At 37.4% G+C, this 20,177-nt stretch overlaps 1 protein-coding gene and 1 long non-coding RNA gene across 2 annotated transcripts in view; one reads left to right on the top strand and one right to left on the bottom strand.

The window, feature by feature from the left end:
• The window catches only part of ROBO2 (roundabout guidance receptor 2), an 875,524-nt gene that overhangs the window by 686,968 nt on the left and 168,379 nt on the right, over positions 1-20,177 (bottom strand). The gene's annotated exons all lie outside the window — the stretch shown is intronic.
• On the top strand, positions 1,371-5,221 carry LOC129047015 (uncharacterized). Its single transcript, XR_008508950.1, has 2 exons — positions 1,371-1,525; positions 2,236-5,221. It is a non-coding gene; the product is annotated as an uncharacterized LOC129047015 (long non-coding RNA).

Below are 20,177 nucleotides of genomic sequence, written 5' to 3'. Positions count from 1 at the left end.
TATTTAAAGACAGAATTTAAGACTCTAGGGCTGTCATGCTGAATGGATCATTGGACGATCTTTATTAGGGAGCAGTGGTCACCTCCAGAGAGTGTGTTCAGGTATCCCTTTCTGCCTGAGGAGGCTGAAATGGCTGACAGAGCATTCCATACTGGCAAAGCTGTGGGTTTGCAGCATGATGGGTGTAGGCGTCCCAAGCTGCATGGAAGAGAACCAGGAAAAATCTTTTCTTTCAGCATGAAATATGAAGTGACATGGTTAAAGGATTCCTTATTCCTGAAAAAGTTAGTCCAATGAGCACCAAAAAAGCCTGGAAACAAAAATATCTTCCCCCAAACCAGGAATGTGTCCAAGATTGTAGGTGGCTTTGGAGTGCAAGTAATTTACAGGTTGCATAGTCCAAGTCAGGGACCTTCAACAGGCCTTGGATATCCTTATGAAAGGAGAACATACAGGAAAAGGTGAAGAGTAAGGGAAACCTCAGAGGAATAATCACTGATATTATGTACAAGATTCCATTAGAAACCTCTGGAAAGATTCCAGCTGAGGGGCAGAGAATATTCCAACACTTCACTTCCACATAACCAAGCTGTGCTTTTGCATGTCCATAGTTCTTTAGTCCCTCTGCTAACTTTTTCAAGAACTTGTAAATTATTATTAATTTAGAAAATTAATCTCAGAATATGATGCTGTACAATATTAATTTTTTTTCCTATAATTTGGTAGCGTACAATATTACAATAATCTTTTCAGCCACCAAAACAAAAGAAAACAAAGTAGACTGACTTTAATGGCTGACAGTTCACATTGCTTTGGGTCACCTTTTACAATGAAGGTGGGACAAAAATAAAAACAAAGTCCAGAAATCTTTATTTCCAACTGATGACTGATTTCCAATTAAATGAATAATTAATAAAATAATTTAAAGAAAAATCAGTATAGGTTCAGAAAGTAAATGCAGACCAAAGCATTAATATGTTAATAAAACATTGAGCTACATAATATTCCTGAACTGAGTGAGGTTTCTGTCAGGAAGATAAGTTAATTGGTATTCTGACCTTTCACTTTCAGTGTTAACCTGAAGCTAGCAGGAAGGACAGTTGTTCTGGAAGGAAGTGTCTGACAAGATGTTTAAATTTTTATTCCCTCAAACAGCCTTTTACATCCTTAGTCAAACAGCCTGCAACAGAACCAAGCCTGTCTGCGACTATCGAGCGCACTGTGGCAATGTCAAGGACTTCTTTCATTATTTATATAATTTTTTTTTTTGTTCAACTTGGCTGATGTTTGTTTTCCTGAGACCTGGCTGATCTCACAGGAAACTGTTCCATTTACCCAGCCTCCACAAAGCTCAGAGCCTGTGCAGGCAGGAGGGGTGGCAGTCAGTCGGCAGAGGAGGGAGAGCTCGGTGCCCAATCGATACCCCCGGCACGCACCGACAAGCAGCATGAGCGTCATCCCCCCTCCCCAGAAAATGCACTGGCAAAATGTGCACTCCAGAGATGGAAATGTTATCACAGCACAGGTCAGTAAACTATTGATGGGACTAAGAAACGTCTGCTGATGTACAGGGAATGATGTGTGGCAGTTTGATCTAGCAAGGGGGCTATTTTGTATGCCAAACACAGCTCCCTGCTCGGTGTTGTCTTTTTGGTTCACTTTACAAAATGCTTCAATGTCAAAGCTTCAGCAGACATGGGATCATATTGTAGGGATGTCTGCAGCACAGGTTGAAAAAAAATAAAAAAGAGAACTTTTTTTGTTGTCTTTTTTCAATTTTGAAATTGAAATGTTCTAAAAAATTAACTTCTAGTTTATCGCGCCTTAAAGTGTCAGTGCCTTCATACAGCTCTAACTTCATCTTGTTCACAAATGATGACTTGCAATGACTAGATAGTCAAGCTTACTAATGTTCTAATTATGTCAGTGCAAATTAGATATACAGTAGTTTAAATTGCTTTGATAATGCCTGTAGGGTGACTTCTAGCAATGAGAGAAATATCAGGTTAGACATTTGGGTCACAGCATGTCAACCTTTCCTAACAAAGTTGACTTTTTCTTCTGATTTTAGTTTTGCAATAAGTTTTAGATTGTAAACTCAATTTGTTCGGGGGAGGAAAGACAAAATCAAAACCATTGGGAGAAGTTTTATAGTATAGCATTATATAATGTATAATTTAATGTTTTCCCATGCACACACATGTGTCTGGTTATCTTTTCCTGTTTTCTGTATAGTGTTCAGCTGTGGATAGAAACTACTTGAAACTGCAGACTTTCAGAATCCATCCCACCACTGCAGGCTTGCAAGAAGAGCCCTTCCTCTCCTTATGCAGGACCAAAGGCTAGTTAAAATGGAAGCTCATATTCTTGACAGAGAAAGAAAAAGTTATTCTGAAGTATTTCTGAGCCAACTCTGAATATTTCCTGCACACTAATGAATCATGCACCAGGGGCAGCCACGGGACAAACTGTATCATGTAGGTACTATAAAGCACACCACCATATGCCCATATGCTACAAGGAATTCTGTTCTTTCCAAAACCCTCTCTTCAGGGCAAAGTGATTTCACCACCCTTGTCCTCAACTAACTTATCTGCAAGTGGTACAGCTTGGAGTTCTAAAATATAGACTCTCTCCAGTGTACTTTTTTTACATTTATGCACACGTGTTTGCAGGCATGTGTGCATGCATATGCATATACCTGTAGTCACACTGAATGCAAGCATCTCTTACTATATACTTGTGATAAATGCTAGAGAAAAAAAAAAATCACTTTATTGCTTTATGACATCACATTCCCACTGATTAATGAAACTCAGCCTCTGAGACTCATTCACCTATGTTGGCACTAAATTGAAGCAGCACTCCAAAAAGAGGTTTCTGGGGCGAGGATTTCACTGTGTGTGAAACCCCACAGGATTATTGTTACTAGATCTGCTAATGACAAGACAGCAGCAGATGGTATTCTCCAGGCAGATGCAAGAGAGCTATGCCTCCTCAGCTAATAGAACATAAGCCAACTTCAAACCAGAAGTCCTGTGAAAATATAAGTGCAATCCTGAGCCTGAAATAATAAGCCTTCTGGATATTCAGCACATATCTATTTTGGCTGTGCTGGGATTGTCACACAGCTTTTATAGTGTCCTGCCACTTCATCTGTGGCTAGAGAAGAGGCTGTGCCTGCTGCAGCCTCCCATAAGGATATGGATGATAGAACTGTTTAGCTACAGCCATGATGACAAACCAGCACTAGGATGCCATGCTACACATTGCTGACACTCTCTTGACACACATTTGCCCTCTGCCAACCAGCTGCACCCAGAAAATACCCAGGGATGATTTGAAGAACTATCATGGATCAAGAGCCACTCTCAGCAGGCAGAAGAGACCAAGCCATTCTGTCTGGGGAAGAAGGGAAAGGGAGGAAAGGAGGGAAATTAACCACATGGAAAAAGCCATGCTGTGCCTTCTCTCTGCAGGGACAGATGACAAGATTTTCTTCATCTATTTGCTATAAAAGATAGACCCTCTGAAGTATACCTCCCAGACTCTGATAAAGAATTCAAACAGAAATTATGAAGAATAAAAAGATTAAGCAGTACACTATTTCCTTCTTTATAAATGCAACACTTGGAGCAGTTATTCAAGTGAACACTCAAATAAATTATGCCACAGAAAAGAAATAAGAAGTAGATATGTGAGAAAACTATAGGGCCTAGCCATTATTCTGCTCCTGGATCCCAAATGTACCTTATCTTGATGGACTGGGATGTTCTTTACATGAAGTTGAAACCTTGTAAAAATGAAGTAAACAGAACTAGATGTAAAAGATAAATCAGGCCATATAGCTGTTGTGATGTACATTCTTTATGGAAAACTGTCTATATTTTTGACTTGTAGCCACTGGTTTTTAGTGGTGTTTCTGTTTATCCTGTATTTTTCTTCATCTGCTCGCCTTCCTCATATATTTTGTTGTTGTTTTAGAATTACTATAGGAAAATCAAAATAATCTTGTTATTGGAGGGTAGGCCAGGGGGTATTTAAAGGTCCCTCCCAACTCAAACCCCTCTGTGATTCTGTGTCTCAGCTCCTCTCCTGCATAAGAAAAATTTTACAACAAGACCCATAGAAAAAGAAGCACTGGGTAGGTTTATTGGCTTTGAACAGATGGCTGAAAGGGACATCATGGAAAACATTTAAATGCTCAAAAAGGTATTGATTAAATGTAAACTAGATGGGCCTCAAGTGTTCAGATAGCCCAGACTCATGTTTTAGGCAATATGGAGAAAATAAATTCAACCAGAAAATATATATATATCTCATGGAAAAAGTAGAAAACATTAAACTTAATTCAAGAAGCAGCAGGCAGAAATAACATACATATTATAGTGAATTTACAAACTCCTTGAAATGTAGTAGTAGCAAATTTATTTATTGCCAGACACCACTCTCTGAAACCTATTGCTGTGATCCAGAGCATAAATTCTTCTCCATATGCAGTCAAATGGCAAGTGTATGAGCCTACACAGTGTAAAGAAAGTTGTGCAGATGTACTTTTGCAAAGAAAAGCTGAGGATTGTGGTGGAAAGAAGAGAAGTGGCCTTACTGCAGTTCAAAAGGGTATTTTATAATCAAGTTCTCTCTGTTCTCAAACTTCCACCCCCAGACCCTTTCCTCTCTATCTCACCAGACTGCCTAAAGCTCTTCTTCTATGAGTGCCTCATATATGTACTAACTTACATTTGGGAATAGATATGTGTCTTTCCCCCAGAGCAGATGCAAATTCCTTCTCAATTTTACTACTTACTTAAAAAAACCCCAAACAAACAACAACTAAGAAAGAGTATGTTATCAAAATATTTCTAAGAACCTCACAGAGTGAGTTTTGTTCAGTTATCCTGATAGGGAGTACAGAACAAGTTTTGATGGAGAAAGGAGGAGTTAAATATGAATTAAAATGGCAAAAAATAACCAAAAGAAAGCAAGCAAACTAGAAAACAAAACCAAAAATTCCCTGCCCATGTTGCAAAATGTATTTGGGGGAGAACAAAGAAAGAATGGAAAGTTTAGTGTCTGTATTTGCTTCTGGCTCACAAATAATCTGAAGACTGTTTAAAAATGAATCATGCTGGATCTGCATCTTGGATCCATCTACTGTACAATGACTGTATTCTGTTAAATGCATAAGGGAATGCCTGTGATAAACAAGATACTTGATCAATTTATCATCTCTGTTGTGATACGCTTCCTTAAATAACTGCAGAGTAGACCTTGGCACTGAGGTTATCTCCACAGTTAAATTCCTTAAGAGATTGCTGGAAAGGGCTGCAGAGGACAGAAGGAAACAACCACAACCATAAACACTCAGAGCTCCATAATCAGTGAGCTAAAAGGAGTTCTGAACTTGATGTGATTGCCCACCACTCAGTGCAAAGCAGTTATGATTACTTAGAGGATTTCACTGGCATTTTTTCAGTGGTACAAATTCACATCTTGCATAGGAATCACCTCAAAATAATTTCAGTGGCCATTTGGTATCACACTGCTCTTTGCCTCTTGTTCCATACTGGGGTCCTGCACATGGCTGCAAAAACCAGGATACAATTTATACACTTGCCATCTGTGCAGGGCATGACTGTCATAAGAAATGCACAAATACCTTCTGGGGTGAGATTTCTTGGTGGGTATTGCATAAGAGAGACATATTTAAATGCATACTTTAATCTATATGGTTCTAATCCAGAACTGCTGGAAGCCAGTCCAAGAGGAATTCCATATTTTGCAGGCCCTTGCATTTAGCTAAATATTTGCTCAGCTGAGTCATTTTAGGATGCTTTTCCCAGGCAAGCCATCCTACTATTCACTTTCTGCCTTTCTCTTGTAATTATCAGGGCAGTATTAAAAACAAACAAACAAAAACAAAAACTAAAAAAAAAAACAGAAAGAAAGCATTTCAAACTCCCTAAATACTCAGCATTGATCAAACAAATATTAAACATATTGTACTTTGAGTGGAAGGAAGAAGTCACTGTGCAGAGGACCTGGTCTTCTGTTTGCTTAGTGCAGTGAAGAGGTTAACAGAAAACTGAAAAGAAAATAAATTAAAAGGACACGAATTCCCTGAAATTTTCAATACCTCACAGGCTGAGGATATGCAGTTTTTGGAGTGAATTTGATGTGGGAAGGCACTGTAGTTTGCACAAGCTCCCCCCAGAAAAACCCTCCTGCAAGGAATTTACTGCCCATGCAGGCTGCTGCTGTCTGACCGTACATGGGCTGCTCCTATGTCAGAAAGTGGAGTGCCTTCTATAATTAACAGATAACTCATCTTTGATAGCATGCCAAGAAAATAATAACTTTGCTACAGCAAAACGTAAAACTCTGTCAAAAGGAGGCATCTATCTGTTTCCACAAGACCCGTGGTGATGAGTTTGGCCCTAATTAACAGCAGCTTTCTAAAATGAGAGATAATTGCTGGCACACATAACGTAGATTTCAATAGCTAAAATGAGCAATAACGAATATTCACTTTGAAGCTTGCCTGACAGAATGCTTAGACCACAAAAAGTTAAAGTAGTACCTTGACTACAGCTGATAAATGAGATTCCTTTACTGTCCTCCTCTTTCCATCAGCATTTCAGCACTATCACTTTTAATGCTTAAGGTCTGGAGCTTTGTCTCTTAAAGTCAGAGATTTATGGCAAGTAAGAAATGTCCATATTAAAAAGGTAAAAGAAGATTCAGATTATATCCTTTTCTGACCATTATAATTAATAGCTGGATCTTCAGTTGTAACTAATTGAACAGAGGTCAGTGTGTTGCCATGGTAATGCCCTAGCCAAGCAATTTTACCCATTTTCCAGTCTACTGCCCCTTTGCATAACTGGAAGTTATAAAATGTTTTAATTGCAAGATTTGCAAATGATGCAACATCTGGGCTGCAGATTTCCATATAAAGGAAGAAGATTAATGGGATTATTAACATATCTGTGCAAACCCTTGAAGTGCTGAATATAATTACTGAACACCAGCATTTTCACTGATCATCTGTGTGACATGTTGGAAATCCATATAACTAAGGAAGAAAATTGCAGATGTGTATTTTCCTTTCTCTATGCCACTAGTAATTAGAAGAAGTGTCATTCTATTGCTGCCCTGGAATGACAGAGGAATATCTTCAGTCACTTCACCAGAACAGCAATGTAACTTCTTTATTTGTACTGTTGTTTCATTTGATTAGATTTGAAAACAAGTCATGTCAGTGAACCTCAAATTCTGATTAGTGATTTTGACCTCCTTATTCCAAAAACACACCAACAAATAGCAAGCAACCAGCCTTCCACTCTCTGTATATCTAAACATATTTTTTTAAAAAAAACAAAGTTCCTTCTAACCAATCAAAATCAAATTATTGCCCTAAAAAAGAGCCCAGCATATACATTTGGGATTCTAACATCACTCAAGAATTACACAATAGTTGCATGAGAATAAGATTATTTTAAGAAAGGAAATTAAAAAGGGAATATTTGCATTTACAGGCAAAAAAAAAAAAAGAAGAAAATTTGAACACACAGTTTGAAATATCAACTCTGAAGTTAGTGTATTTATGTCCTGATGGACTGAAGAAAGCACAACCTTGCAGTCTGGTCATTCTTCAGAATGGCAGAAGAGCCAAGAGCTCTCATGCCAAGACAGCTACAGATTCTGTTCCTTCCCAAAAGCAGCAGCAAACTTTCTCCTTTTCTCAGAATGCAGCAGAGTGGTCATGTACAAGGCATGGGTGGCTTCCAAAACCTTGCCAATGACACTGGCACTTAGCAAGCTCATCTAACTTTCCCCACTCTTCAGCCATTGAAGGACTCAGCAAAATTTTCAAGAGAAATCAGGTGATTTAGGATTCCAATTTCCATTATTAGAAAAGGTTTATAAGTAATTATAATAATAATAAAGTAATTCCAATTTAGTTTCCTACATAATCATAATGCCCAATTTTTTCATAGTCAATTAAAACAGTATAAAATTCAAGGCTCAGTCCTGAAACCAGCTTCAAGCTCTGGGAACTATGAACACTGTTTAAGGTATAGCTTGGGAATTTGTATTGGAATGCAAAATTTATTGTCTGTACATTTGTGATGGGATCTACCAAGTCCATTGGAAATATTTTTCCATGTTTTCTGACACTAAGACCATGGGGCTATGAGCAATATTTCTACCCAATTCAAAGATTAGGGCTTTTAAAATATTTTCCACTCATATGACTTGGCATGAATTCCTGCTAATACACCTCCTTACAAGACAAGAACTAGTCATTTATACTGATGTAAATTTAGAATCACTTCTGAAAACTTTGAGGGGGCCTCAGATCTGCTAAGCTAACATGAACAACTCTTGTCTTGGTGCAATGTCTTTGTGAGGGACATAGAATTGCTCTGTTCCACACATCTGCAGAACAGCCCCCTTTTCCTGACTAGAGAAATCTTCCCTCTTTGAAATACTTCCTTGATAAAAATTACAGGATATTGTAAATCACACTTTGCCTAGATTTTCAAAAGGAATAATTCAGCCACTTCTGGACCTTACAGAATAACGAAACAATTTTAAGATTTCTGACATGCCCACTGATGTAGATCTCAGTGATGCCTTTTGAAGATTTGTCTGATTTCAAAACGTGGTGGCTTGACTCTGGCTGGCTGCCAGGTGTCCACCAAGTCCTGTCTCTCCCCTCCTCAGCTGGACAGGGGAGAGAAAATACAACCAAAGGTTTGAGGGCTGGGACAATGGCAGGGGGACATTATATCAACCTTGGTAACACAGCCAAAATATCATCTTCAGAATCAGCTGATGTTGATGTGACCAAATAGGAAGTTCAGGAAGAGAAATTAGATGAAAATCACGAGAAACAAAAAAAAAAAATCAGTATCAATGTAACAAAGAAGAAAGAAAATGAAAAATGCAATATCTATTAAACTAATGAAGAGGAATGAAAATTATAAAATTAATTGCAAAAATAGCACTAAAATTATTGCCAAAAGATGGATAATGTGATGCAAAGAATCCTGTATGGGTGGTGTTGTGCTCACACCCTGATGGGCTGTGCAGTCATGAAAAGACCCATGATGGAAGAAACTTATACCTGTGAGCAGCCTCTGCATAATCAACACCTTTTTTTTTTTTTTTTGAGCCAAAGTCTTTTATCTCACTAATGAGTTGTGCAATTCAACACAAAGCCTAAATGCTGCTGCTGTAAGTCTATTATATGAGTCTTATTTATAAGGTATTTCTAGAGATACAATTTAGTTTTTCAGATGTTTTTAATTAATAATTTAAGAGAGTTTAAACTAAGGTAGTTTTTAGTTCTCTGTAAAAAAGCCAGTAAAGATGTGGTTGTATATGTGGTCCCAAAAACCACAAACCCCACTTGGAATATGACCAGAGAAGACAAAACCTCTTCCACCTCAAAGAGGCAGCCAGGATAGGTCCCATCAGATGGGGCAAATGTGGCAGATGAAAAAAAAAACCACCACCACCAAAAGAAACCAATCTCTGAGCGTGTTTTTTACACTGTGCATCTCCGTGGGTGGTACAGGAATATACTGCTTCTTACACAGAACCCAAAAACATAGGCCATAATTAGCTCAATGATTTATTGAGGCACTAGACTTTTAAATCTGAAACTCAAAGCCTACTCAGGAGGCAAGAGTCCAGATCTCAAACTGATGTGCCCACAGTAATAACAGAATTTCACTGAAAACATGATGACCTGAGGAGTCTCCACCTACCTCCACCTCCTTATGAGGATTTTGGCAAGTTCCCTATCCTATTAATCATCAGGTCAGGAAGCATTATGGAATCTAATAAACTGTTTATAACCAAAGGAGTCCAGAATTAAATTGAAAATACAAGGAAGGGAGGAAAACCAGGGAAACAGTACAAATTTCTGTGGTATACACCCCTATATTTTACATTTCTAACACTTGTGGAGACATCTGGAAATCATGCTTGTATATCTGAAGCTTGACATCTAATTATTGAAGTACCAAAAGAAGGAGAAGCTCTGGGAAAAGAGTGGCTTAAATAGCACTCTTCAATATTTCCTCTTACAAAACTTTCTCTGCTCACCAAAAATGAAGGTTGCTTGTTATCTTTATTTGAATGCAGTATAGGTTGTTTCACCTGTTTCAGTAAAATAAAAGAACTAATATGGGACTACAGGGTGGGAAATGTGGCATCTATGTATGCATGACACTGGTGAGCTATAAATGGTATTTTAGTACTTAAACTTTTTGGTTTCTCACAATGCTTTTGAAAATGTTTTAAAATTACATATCATAAATCAATCTTAATTTTATGCTCTAAATATTTTTCTGGGTAAGATTATCTTTCACAGATGATTTTTTTCATGTCCTCTTACAAATTTTTATTAGAGGAATAATTTCAAGAAAAGGAGAATGATTAATAAAGTATCACTATTCTCCCACTGGCATTTCTGGCCTCATCAAAAGTGTCATTTTTTTGCATAATAGATTGACTCACACTTCAAGTGTGAAGCAACACTTGAAATTATCCATGCACATACTGATACATGTCCATATGTTTTTCCATCATTTCTCAAACAATAAGCCAAGGGCAAAATTCTGGTCTAGGAAACCTTCTAGAGTAATTCTTGCACGTGTATTTTCCAACAAACCTTCCACATCATTGAATACCACTAGATAATAAGTAGCATACAAAGAATATCCCCAAACTACACTTACCAGCATCCTGTAACATTCTAAAAAAAAATGCATGAGGTGCAGCAAAAAAATATAAGAAAGTTAATAATTTTGTTCTCTTTGCAAGATTACAGATTTTTTTTTAGGATGTATTAAGAACTGGTGGTTATGCATGTCACACGACTTAGCATCAATTGAAAGTGACAGGATAAAGAAATCCAACAGAAAGAAAGGCTAAAATTATCTACCCCATCACAGCAACTTCAGTAGATGCTTTAGACCCTAATGGGAATGGAAACCAATTTTGTCTATTTATATTTATCTAATACCAGGCTTGCCAGGTACCTAATAGGCAAGGTGGGATATTTAACAATTTAGCAGTAAACATATCAATAAGTCAATTCAAACATTAATTTACCAAAGGAACAGCCAGTAGTAGAATATAATGAAAAATATACTCAAAACACGTTTTACTTTAAAGCAGGCTATTTCAAGAGAACAGAAACAAACCAAGATGAAAAGTAAATATTAAATTAAAATTTCAGAACCTGGCACATACATCAGCGTCCTGTGGATTAATGGGGAATATTCATTTACTCTTAGGAGTCTCCCCAATAGATTATAATGCTTCCTCAGCCCCATTTCTCATCCTGGTTTTTTTTTTGTTTTTTTGAGAGTGTTTGCTAATTGCAGTTCCCAGTTCACCAGCCTGGCTGATGAGCACTGCTTTTCCCAGCCACTGCAGGAAATCATAGAGGGGCTTGCAGCACATGCTGCCACCCAAGGCAGGATGCAGGAACCCCGTGCCCCAGCCACAGAAGGATTTAAAGGCAGCAGAACTACCCCATCCCCAAGCCTTCTGCCTGCCTTTTTCCCCTCCCAATGCCTGCAGCAGGCCCAGCACCTCAGCCCTGCAGAACAAGACAGGCCACAGGGGAAGTTTATAAACATCCTGAAGGGTCTCCCTCTCCCTTTCTCTTACTGCCTTAGTTAAGGCTCTGCTTCTGCCATGCTTCCTCTGAGGACTTCATTCTCTAGGGCACTCATCCCAGAAAATTCAAATTTCACCTGTGTTGGCATATGAATCTTATAAAGCAGCATTTCCTTCATATTCTGCTGGGCTGTGTATTGTGTAGGAGAAAACTTGCTGCAGGTGCCAGTTTTTCTTTAGTTAAAAAGGGTGTCACTGCAATATTAGAAAAAACAAAAAAACTACCAATATTTTAAAGGGAGTGTACACTAGGTCAGAAGTTAGAGGGATATGAAGTAAAAAGGAATCATAATGTTTAAAAACTACAAAAGGAAATAGGTGAGAAAAAAAAAATCTGTATCTAGAAAGACTGTCTAAAGCAAGAATGATAGTTCAGGAGAATTTTTTTTATTTCCTTCAGCTATTTGTCCATTCCTGTTCAATTATTTCTCAGCTGTCACCAAAGATCATAGGATTACAGACTGGGTTGAGTTTGGAGAGACCTTAAAGATCACCCAGTTCCAATCCCATGGGCAGGGACACCTCCCACTGTCCCAGGTTGCTCAGAGCCCCATCCAGCCTGGCCTTGAGCTCTTGCAGGGATGGGGCAGCCACAGCTTCTCTGGGCAACCTGTGCCAGTGCATACACTCCCACAATAAAGAATTTTTTCCTAAAACCTAATTTAAACTGAGGCAAAAAGTTCCTATCTAGCAGCTGAAAAATTCACTACAGTTCTCACATATGGGAATCTGCTCTGGTGTGCAGTTGTGCTTGTTAATGGATAAAAACGAAACAACACAAAAAGAGAGATACAATAAAATACTCATAAGGCTTTTGTAGTCACACCAGGATGGGCAGCAGCAATATCTTTCCAATCACTGAGTGAAGAGAACTATGAAATCTTTCTGGAAAATGTTGGCTTCTTACATTTAAGACTGACTCTATCTCATCTGAATAGTCATTTACTGGAAAGCTTGAATCAGCCTTGATTCAAGATTTTCTAGGAGCTTACTGAGAACAGGTCATGTAAAATAGAAGAATTCAAAAAAAAAGGTAAAAAAAGGCAAAAAAAGGCAAAAAAAAGGCAAAAAAAGGCAAAAAAAAGGCAAAAAAAACAGGCAAAAAAAAAACAGGCAAAAAAACAGGCAAAAAAACAGGCAAAAAAAAGGCCAAAAAACAGGCAAAAAAAGGCAAAAAAAGGCAAAAAAAAAGGGCAAAAAAAGGGGGCAAAAAAAGGGGGCAAAAAAAGGGGGCAAAAAAGGGGGCAAAAAAAGGGGGCAAAAAAAGGGGGCAAAAAAAGGGGGCAAAAAAGGGGGCAAAAAAAGGGGGCAAAAAAGGGGGCAAAAAAAGGGGCAAAAAAAGGGGGCAAAAAAAGGGGCAAAAAAGGGGGCAAAAAAAGGGGGCAAAAAAAGGGGGCAAAAAAAGGGGGCAAAACCACAAAAGAAACTGGAAAACAAATGACATGCTTCTCAACAAGGCCACTTCTTATTTTGCTGAGGACTATGTAAAAGCAAAGTGCAGACTTGAAATGTCAGAATATTCAGCTTTCTGTGCATCCCAAGATAGCAATGAGTAATACATATCATTTATACATTGAAACTGCCCTATTAGTCAAAAATTAGTCATTTTCTTTAGGAAACAACAAAGCATTCAACAAAACAGATCAAGAAAGGAGATGACACATATCTCACTTTTACAGCTAAGAAAAGCCTAATGAGTTCCTAATTTTCACCACAAAATACTGGCCTTTCCATGACCTAAGTCATTCACAATGGTGCTAAAATAATGTTTACACTCAATGGTCTTAGAGCTATCTTCCAACCTTAATATATATATGAAAATATGCACCTTTACAAAAGCACACAATTCCTATTCTGGGTGCAATTGCTTTTTTTAGAACCCTTTTGGGAGAATCATACAACTCATGAAAAATCTGCCCTGGATTTTTTCAGGGAAAAAAAACCCAAATAGCACACAAGAAACTCACCTGGCATTTACACTTCTACTAGCATTTGCTACCAATCCCCTGTATTTTAAGTCTGTGGAACTAAAATCATCACTTTTAAACTGCTAGATTTTTTACTAAATTCCTGGGAGACAGGCTATATGCTTGCCTGGATTACCCTGTCTGCTTCAGTCTCATATTCTGAAACTGGATTTATTTTGGCTAAGATGGCAGACCTACAACAAAACACAGAATGCATGTATTTGGTCTAGAACAGCTACTTCTTAATCTAAGCTTTATTTAAAATCAATGGGGGCACTTTAGAGGGGGCAAGTATATTGATTTTGTGCCCCTGAAGTTGCTTATTTATCCTTCTTGACTAGAAAGGAACTTTAGGTAACTAGTTGGGACAGACAGATTGCAGACTCCTAAAATGAAGAGGAATCCTACCCAAAGCACTTAGAAGCAGTCAGCTTTGCCATATATGTTTTCTACTCCACAGTGTATATTAAAGTTTGGTCATGCTCCTTTCCCTAAAGGTAGAGTGCAAAATTAGTTTGTTTTAAATCCCTAGTGAGACTCCTATTACAAGTAATTAAAGTTCAAGTCACAATCTCATAAATGATAATGAACTTTGAAGGAAGAAGAACATTAAGTAATATTGGGAATGCAATAATCAGACAGCTTGTCAAATTTATTTATGGGAAAAGAAAAAAACCCACACCATAGTGTGACATCAAGGGGGTGAAAATTTTAAGCAACCCTATTTTTTGTAGATGGGAAGCTGTGTTTTTAATTCTTACATCATGCAGCACCAAACTAGCAGCACATAGAAATTTGACCTCAACATATTGCCTACACCTGGACAGTGCAGTGCAGTACTCCCTCACAACAAATAATTCCTTTATTATTACAAAATGCCTACAGTAGAAATTCTTATGAAAAAAAAAAAAAGATTGGGAGTTTCTTGTATTTTCTGGTTTGGTTGTTGCTTTGTTATGTTTCTAATGATAACTCAGAAATACTGCTGCCAGTTGGGAGATCACTAGGGTTACCTTTAATTGAAGATAATTCTGCACTTGAGTGCAGTAGTGTAATATACTTTATACTGCAAGGAAAATATTCAAAAAACATTATCTTCAACAAGAGGTTGTTTAGTCCTTTTTTGACTAAGAACTTGTTCTTGAAAGGGGTCTTAGTGCCTTTCATTGGGTGGAATTATAGTTGACAACTTCCTCTCTTTCTCAAACATAATTTCTAGTTACTATTACTTGACAGTTTATCTATATACTTCTCTTTCAGTGCAGATTAAAACATTTCAATTTTAATATATTCTAAATTCCATTAAGAAGTACATTTGAGGTAGTGGTGAACACTGTGGTTTTTTTCCCCTCTTCATCTTGTATTACTCAAAATTTACTGAGAAAATATTATTCTCAAGTTCCTTTCTTGCTCCCTGCTTACAGACTAAGAATTTAGTCACACAGAGACTTCAAATAAATATTTCTCTTCCCACCAGGAGCTCAGATTTGACTCTAGCCATTCCATTACAACTCAGCAGACTTGCTCATGTCACACCTGGAGGCAACTGATGGAACAACTCCATGGTAAAAGCTCCATTAGTTCCTACAATTCAAGTTTATTGAACAGACTCAGGATCATCAAGAATCAGCTTCCAAATTGAAAATAAGTAAACTTATAAACTTTGCTTACCATCTGTTTCCTAACCATGGTAAAAAGCAGCTGCAACTTCTATGGTAAGGTTAAAGAACAGCTATTGTTGAACTTAATGGAAAAGAACAGAGGAATTGTGTTGTTAGCTAAAGGAAAAGTGAACTGTGTCATATGTAGGTTTTAATATTTAATGAATCTATATGGCTGCAATCCATTATGTGACAATTTAATTATATGACAAAAAAGTTTGATAAATAATATTGTGGTAAGACATCTAATTCATTATTTAACAAAAAAAATCAATACTTCCATAAATCATATTCCCACACACACACAGAGTCACTCACACACACACAAGCTTTTTCAAGTAGGCAAAAATCCAGATACCATAGACCATTCATTTTCTGGCCAGGACAAGTTCAAATTTAAGTTTAATCAGGCCTAGATGGGAATGGATTTTATTTTTTTTTAACTGGTAGATCAGAAATGGTTGCTGTTAGGTGTTTTTTACTTTGGATAGCTTCCTGAAAGTGCTGTATAACTAGAAGGACTATCTTTTGTACTTAAGAAAGAAGAAATGCCAGGTTTCACTCTTCTTAATCACATAAATCTGTTGTTTGAGTCAACGGGGTCACTGGGATGAGTGAGGATGAGTAGCCAGGCAGGCAAAAGTGTCCTCAGGATTAATGCTCAAGTTTAAACACAGCACCACAGTCAATAACAGGCAACAAAGGAAGTCCTCCTGAAGGGAGGACCATGGTAGTGATTTACAGAAAAGTAGTCCTTATTTCCACCACAAACCATTCAGATAAAAGCAGTGCCAGGGGAATCCCCCCTGTGGCAGAACAAAATTTTGCCAGGAGAAAACAAAGAAAATGGGGATGTCAGGCAGGCAGAGCTGAAGGGGGACACCAGGCATGAGGAAAGGGACAAGTGGATGTGCTCTCCAAAGTCCTGCATTCAGGAATCAAGAGTGGGGGAAAGGACTGAAAGGAAACTGGGGATGAGGCACATGAAGAAGGATTGGCAATCAGCAGCTCTGAGATTGCTGTCTGTGCTTCAGATAATTAATTTATTAGGAACAAATGCTTCCTCTCCAGCCACTCAAGGACTCCCCACCCTTCTATATGACTTGTGTTTGTATCTATTGGTTTGTCATATCATTCCTGACATTTTGCCACTCCAGCCCAAGCAGTACAATTTAAAGTCTCAGTGTTTCAAGTTATGGAAAATAACCCTAATTTAGTTCAACAAAATGATAGACTTAGTAGTTTGGCCCAATTCTGCTCTACTTGCAGACCATCTTTGAACTTGAATATTGACTATTCCTACCTTAGTGTTCTCAGGAAATTAGTTTCTTAGAAAATATTTTAAAAAAGGAACTTTATTACTGCTGTCCAGACTACTATTTATGTCAAGCATACTTATCACACAATTTAGGCCTGAATAGTTTGATGCTAATGCACTGAAATTTTTGGTTCATTCTGACAGCATTATCACTTTAACAACACTTTGTCACAGTGCTTTTTTTGCCTTCTAATTTTTTTAGCAAATGTAGCTGTTATTTAGTACTTGATCTAGGGAGTTCATTCTCCCCTCCTGAATTTATGCAATTATTTTTTTCATTACGTTGCATCTAGGCTTTTGCTGCCTGGGATACTGTTCTCTGTCAAGGGTATTTTGTTTAGTGGAGGTTTGAGGAATTTGTGTGGGTCCATGTAAAAACTCTCCTCTCCTGGGGTACTCTGAAAAAACTATTCATAGTACAAATACAAATATATATGTGTATAAATATATACACACACACAAGCATCTAAACAGGACAAGTGCCAAATTCCAGAAGAGAAAAAGTATAAAATTCATCATTTTTTGGTGCATGAATTCCAAATGTGAAATTTGCTCTTCTGAAAACTTTGGGAATACCTAAACATTTCAGTTTACATAATTTTATTTCCCAAATATTTTGAATTCTTCAGATTCTAGACCCAGGTTTTTGGTTTATTATTTTTTCCTATTTTTAATTAGGTAATATATGTTTTCAGTTTTGTCTTGAATTATGTGTTACAGCTTAGAAAACTGTAAAAAACAGAACAGAGAAATCATTGGAAGTTTACACTGCAGTGAAACATTTACTTCATTAAGCATACTTCTGACTTTTCAAAAGCAGTGTTTTCAAACAGTTTGCTTTGATTATTTCTTTCTTTCTTCATTACCTAATCTTGATCAGCCAAATTGAATGGTTCCTAGTATGTGCCTTCTCTGCAAATTAATTACAAACCCAACATTATCCAGAGATAAAAGTGGTATGAAAGTTTGCCATTGAAACTGTATCTTATGTCTGTAATCAAAAAGTTTTAATGTCTTTTCCATTAAAGAAGAATACATAGGCTAGCTGTGTTTACTTGTAAACAAATAATCTTATGTGCATGGTATGTCAAGATGAGTAGAGCTCTGCTTCTTCTCCAATCTCATGGACAACATGAGATGTTCACATTCCCAAAAAGTTAAAGTTCACTGAAGTACAAAATGTAAAAAAAATATAAAAGTGTGGTTTTGCACTATTTATATAGCTTCAGAAAGGATTATTTTGAATCTTATGTTAAAGGATAAATTGTATGAAGTCACACACCCCATTTGTAAGATCCCCATGAATATATTGCATCATGTACCTAACTGGATCTGCTTCCAGAACTTATTTCACACTGGTAGAAGCCATTTCCTTTTGCACCTCATCTTTCTCCAAGTAATTATCAACCATCACCTGAACACCCATCTGCATATGTAGTAGGACATTAAAAATTGACTTAATTAGCACCTGGGTAACAAGGATGAATTCCCACCCTGGACCAATGGCACAGCTGCACTGCATTCCTTCAGAGGGCCAGCAGCAGTGCTCCTGTGATCCAAGTGCTAGCAGCTGATAAACTAAGAGGAATGATGATAATTGTCATCAACACTGCATAACAGCTTAGTAAGTGGAATTATGAAAGGCACCAGAATTTTTTGTTAGGACAAGAGTGAAAGCATTTTCAACCATAGAACATCTGAAATGAAAAAAAACAAGGCTAGCACCTGTGCTTTCCCATGCACCTCCAGTAATAATTGCATAAATTCCATTTCAGAGATAATAAATTGCTAAGTGACCCTGGAAGTGTATTTGTTGTAAAAGAACAAAACCTGCAAAATAGTAGATGCACTGCCAGACCTTTCAGGAAGTGAAAAGGCAAATTCAGATTCTCAAGTTTCTTTCCCAGAGAAGAAATTGATCTGATCACATAACCTTCACTAGTAAATCAATATTCTCAATGCCAAATATATTTACTAAATGGAACACAGTGAGATAGTAGAGTTTTGTACTCACTTACTGCTGGAGGGAGCTCAACCTAGCCTGAGTTCTGATCCCACTGACACACAGGAAGACTCAAGGCACAAGGCTTAAATAAGTCCTGTGAAAACCACAGGTGATGTTAATCAAGAGGGTGTGCCCAGAGCTCCATTACCTTAAGGGTAACCCTCTTGTGTGTGGTACAAAACCCATCCTAATAGTATGGGTGATCTGTGGAAAAAAAAAAAAAAAGTGCTACTTTAAGAAACATTCCATGAAGATTATCTGTTTCTCCTGACTGGAATTTCTTTTTGCTAGGTTTGGCTTGTAGATCTGCTGATCTCCCTTGAGTTATGTCAAGCATTTTAGCTGTGTGTATGTACCTTCCCTTTCTCTACAGGGATACACAATTGAGGTCCAGCTGTTCTCTCAGATATTAATAATTTGAGGTAATTATGCATTATACTCAATATAGAAAGATCCAGAAGTCATTAGTCATTAGTGGCTGATGAAGATTGTTATTAAAAGCACGTTAAGCAAAAAGGCAGCTAGAAATAAAATATCAAAGTCTCTCCAATTTGAAGGGTGCTTCACTAATTGAGAACAACTTCAGAAACAAGTGTGCGTCTATGGGGTGTCCCTTAAATGATGATCTCTGTCAAAAGACTTCATTCTCTGAGAGAGAATCTGGGTGAGCATCATGAGAGGCATCAGTGTGTCTTTGCACTGGAAGGCAACCAAGGGCAGAACAGAGTCTCAAAGCTTATTCCAATGAAGTGCTGATGCCTTTCTTCACCTGATGCCACATATTGGAACATACATGAAATGTTTTTAACTGCTGGTTTTGCATGTCGCATTTCTAGATGACTTAATCCCATTGCCACATTTTTGACTGATTTCTATAGAAATATAAAAAAGAAACCTGATTGTTGTATTGCAACTATTTACTTCTTATTTTAACTTTTGAAATTTTTTCCTTTGTTATTTAAAAGTTATTCGCCAAACCCCCGGCTGCCCATTCCTACACAGAGAGACACTGCAGGACTTTCAAAAAAGCTGATCAATAAGAAACCATATTTCAGGTACCCCATCAGATCTATAACTGGCTAAGGAAAGAGTTTTGTGGAAAACATTCAATTCATATGCTTAGCATATGAATTGAATGTGCTATAGAAATAAATATTCATTTATATTCTGAATGGACATTCTGGGTGAATTTAATTATTTCCTAGAGTAAATATTTATTGTGCCTAATTTGGATAAAAGACCTAGTTGGAAAACTTTGTTTCTATTCATCAACTTTTGAAAACAATCCCTGGTTCTACATACACTGCAAATTTAGCAAGAATACATTTTCTTTTTACTCAGTTGTGTGTCAATGAGTTGGTAGCAAGGTGCAATGTAGTGATGTTTCCATCTTCAGACACTGTGGAGGTGAGGCACATATCAGTACCCAACACAAGAATAAAAGCAGCAAAATAACAAAATAGTAATGCTGTTCAAAGGCACTAACTCAAAACCATAGCTCATGTCTGAAACTTCATTTAGGT

The sequence above is a fragment of the Molothrus ater genome, chromosome 2, assembly GCF_012460135.2.
Source record: "Molothrus ater isolate BHLD 08-10-18 breed brown headed cowbird chromosome 2, BPBGC_Mater_1.1, whole genome shotgun sequence".
NCBI lineage: Eukaryota > Metazoa > Chordata > Aves > Passeriformes > Icteridae > Molothrus > Molothrus ater.
The sequence above is the reverse complement of the archived record's forward strand: the minus strand, read 5'-3'. Positions and strand labels throughout refer to the sequence as shown.